This window comes from Podarcis gaigeae (assembly GCF_964106915.1).
Source record: "Podarcis gaigeae genome assembly, chromosome: 1".
Taxonomy (NCBI): Eukaryota; Metazoa; Chordata; class Lepidosauria; order Squamata; family Lacertidae; genus Podarcis; species Podarcis gaigeae.
The window spans coordinates 47153338-47157517 of NC_139678.1; positions in this window are offsets into that span (position 1 = coordinate 47153338).

Genomic DNA, 4180 nt, shown 5'->3' on the forward strand with positions numbered 1-4180 from the left:
CCCTTTAGCGCCTGGACAGGGAAACCAGTGGCCTTCACCTGTTGCTGAGCTACACCTCTCATCATCTCTGACTATTGGCTATGCTGAATGGGGCTGATGTTGGAGTTGGAGTCTAAGAACATAATGTATGGCCCCAGGGGCCCCAGCCTTGCTTTAACTGTAGATGTGAGGGATTGAACCTGGCATGTATTCTGCCACTGAGCTATGGAGCTTCCCCACAGCTTATCCAATCTTCTGTCACTCACTCTGTGTGTCTCCCTCTACCTTCTGGTTAGGAGTGGCAATTTCTTTTGCAAGCCTTCCTGACTGTATGTGCTACTGCAACAGTAACTCTGCCTCAGTGCAAAGACTGCTGAGGTTCTGCACTATTGTTGCCTGGATTGCTGTGCTTGTTTGATGAGCTGACAGCTACATCCCAGCAGCAGCATGTCTGAGTCAAGTTCCTTTGGCAGTGGGTGCGACTGCCTGGGGAGGTGGAGAGCTCTTCTTCATGGAGGGGAGTATTTAAGCAGAGGCTGGACACTCCAGTTGCATCCTGCATGACTGTACATCCTGCACTGAGCTGGGGGCTTGGACGAGATGGCCTCTGGAGGGGATGCGGGTGGCGCTGTGGTATCAACCACTGAACCTCTTGGGTTTGCTGATAGGAAGGTCAGCGGTTCGAAACCCCACAACGGGGTGAGCTCCCGTTCCTCTGTCCCAGCTCCTCCTAATCCAGCAGTTTGAAAGCATGCCAGTGCAAATAGATAAATAGGTACCGCTGTGGCGGGAAGGTAAACAGTGTTTCCGTGCGCTCTGGCTTCCGTCATGGTGTTCCGTTGTGCCAGAAGCGGTTTAGTCAAGCTGGCCACATGACCCAGAAAGCTACCTGTGGACAAAAGCCAGCTCCCTCACCTTAAGCGAGATGAGCACCACAACCCCATAGTCACCTTTGACTGGACTTAACTGCCCAGGGGTCATTTACTTTTTACCTTTAGAGGCAAAAGAGTGTGGAGCAATGGATTACCTTTGTTCAGTAGGCTGCATTCCAGCCACACATGCAATCAGCTCACGCATCTCTCTATCCTCCATCCAGGTAAGGATAATCTAAACATTATCACTGTTGAGGATATGACCTGGCCAGGCAAAAGCACTTGAAGATGGTATGGAGCACAGCCAGTGAGAGGGCATGGCTTGGAGAGCAGGGACAGATTCTGCAAAGGGGTGTGACCTGGACAGAGCTCCGAGGATTGGATTAAAAGGGATATCCCTGCCCCTGCTATGGAACTAAGCACAATGGCACATACACAACACAAGTTGCATTCTGGGAGGAAGCTGGGATGGAAGGGCAGCATAGGGGAATAATCCTCACTTACTTCAAATAGAAAGCTACAAGTCTATCTGTGCAAGACAAGCTATGAGCAATCACAATGTGTGCTTGTAGAGCAGATGTGTCTTTGTTCCATAATTGAGTGTATTTGATGAAACAAGCCATGTGATTTGAAATTTAGGGGTTTCACCTTGAATCAAAAGCAGTTATGTGCACGAGAATGGACTGCACACCTATGGACTGCTGGATGGGGGGGGGGGAGTGTGCATATATTTGTAGGACATGCCCAAATTGCCAGGGTCTTATTTTAGCAAACCACTGAATGCCTTATGTCACCAAAAGACGAGCTCTGTATTGCATGCACAATAAAATATTCAGTCACCATATGTTTTGTTCAGAGGTGACAGAATGGGCAGGCAGTGGGGAGATAAGCAACAACCCCAAACATCTGGAGTGGGAAGGAAAATGTGTTACTGACCTGAACAGTTTCCCAAAGTCTGATAGTGTTTGGTCCCAAAATATAGTCAACAACATGACTCAGAGCTATTCTGCATTACTGCAAAGGACAACTCCTGGGTCTTTTTCACAGCAGATCTGGTGGTAACTTTAATCTGTTTTAGTATTTTAACTTTTGTATGTTTTAAAATATGGTTGTAATTTTTTCTTGATTTCACTTGATTTGTAAATCACTTTGAGGTTTTGTTTTGTTTTTGACAATCAAGCAGTATATAAATTTTATTAAACAAACAAACAAATGATCTTTCAGGCCTCAACTTCTTATCTAACACGGATTTATCAAATTAACAGACATTGCAGTCGGTACCAGTTCAACAGCTAGCAGGCAACTAGCTTGGGGCGCTCCTAGACTGTCATGATTTTCAGGTGGGATTCAATGAGATGCTGGCAAATTCAAGTTGTGCAGTTAATGGCGATTTGGTGCTCTTGTGCAACTAATCCGCTCTTCCCACAAAACCCAGACGTTTTGCTGCATGGAAAATGATATTAAAATACACCAGAAAGTGTTGAATATAAGTAATGCAAAACAATCTAAATAACGCACTTCATACACGCTCCAAAGTGCCCTGTCCTTAGGACAATTTCCAGTATCTTATATTAAACAGATTTGGCCACCTGAGCATGGATTTGCTCGCAACAAACAATGCCCATCTTTTTCACATCAAAGGTCTCCGTAATGAGTTTGATGTCGCATCAATATTCTCTTGATTGTTCAGCTCATCCTACTTAATAAAAGAGAGTTTCAATTTTCCACAGAATTTAGCAATTTTGTCTCCACAGTGTGAACACAGCATAATCCCAGCTCTTCTCTGTGTGTAGCTTCATGTATTGCATTAAAGTAGGAGATGAAGATCTGTATGCATTTGAGAGATACAGGTCTGGAATATATTTGTTCAGCAAGTGAGATGTATCTTGCTGTGCATCTCCTCCCACCTTCGAAAAAAAGCAATGCTTCCTTCACAATCTGCATAAGAACCATATTAGAAGAGGCCAAGTTAAATACTTCTGCCTTTAATTTAAACAACGATGCACTGAACTTCTGGAGCCTTCAGAAAAGCAATATATCACAACAGCCAAACCCTGAACATCCTGCTTGTATTCCATGTTGATCAGAAGATGCTATTATTTAATTTTAAACACTATAGGTTTACTATTTAAAAGTTAACAGAAAAACAATTTTAAAAGCAAAACAAAAAACAAACATCTTCCTGTATTTGATCAATCCTTTTGGCAGTTTTCACCTTCCATAGGTACTCCTCTGGATGTGCTGGTTCCTGCCTGTTTTTTCAACAGCAGGACCAAAAATTGAAGCCTGCTGTCTGGATTGCTGAGCTGACACATTATGCCAATTAATGCATGACCGGAATGCCATTTTATGGGAGATGATGTGATTTCCATGATGGTAGCTGTGCTTTTTTTTTTGAGACACTGCCACTGTGAATTTCACAGCAGCCTTGTATGAAGCATGTGTCATGTGCTGTGGCAGAATGAAAGAAAAAACTTTGAGGGTGGAGGGCACAGGAGGGGCAAAGAGCACTTCGGTTTTGAGAGGCAATGGGTGCTTCCAGACATAATGACATGAGAAGACCCTGCTGGATCAGCACAGTGGCCCATCTCTTCCAACATCCTCTTCTCACAATCTCCAACTAGATGCCTGTGGGAGGTTTGCAACCTACCTGAGCCCAAGAGAACTCTTCCTTCCTGTGGTTTGCAGCAGCAGCTATTCAGAAGCATTACTGCCTCTGACCAGGTAAGTGGAGCAGAGCCACCATGAGGCTAAATGTGACAAACGGGTCATTTAGATATCCCAAATGGATCATTGCCAACAGCTGGGGTTTTTTTACATAGCAGATTTTCCATGGGAAGGGTAAATCTGGATTAAATGCCAGCAGTGTCCTGTGCTGCAAATAATAATAATAATAATAATAATAATAATAATAATAATAATAATAAATGCCTGTATTCCACATAAAGCACCTGCCTGAATGTACCCCTCCAAAAAAGAGAGAGAGAAATGTTTCTCTCTTGAAACACTAGAATTGAACAAGTGAGCCAATTAAACTGGTTTAGTTCAAACAAAAACAAGTATTTCTTCATGTACTTTACGGAAGCCTCAGCTGTAAGATGCAGTAAAAAGGCCAGTAGCTTAGATGGCTTTTTAAAAGACCAGGCCTAATTAAAACAGGAGAGCTCTGCCTATAGCAATAGGATTGTCTCACATCTAAATGAAATCTCCGTATTCAGAGGCTGCAGAGAAGGCCATCCCTCTTGCGAGTTGTCGCTGGCATTTGAATATTCAGGGTCCGAGACGGGCTGCTGCTTGGAATAGACAGACTTTGGGTCTTATCGACCACC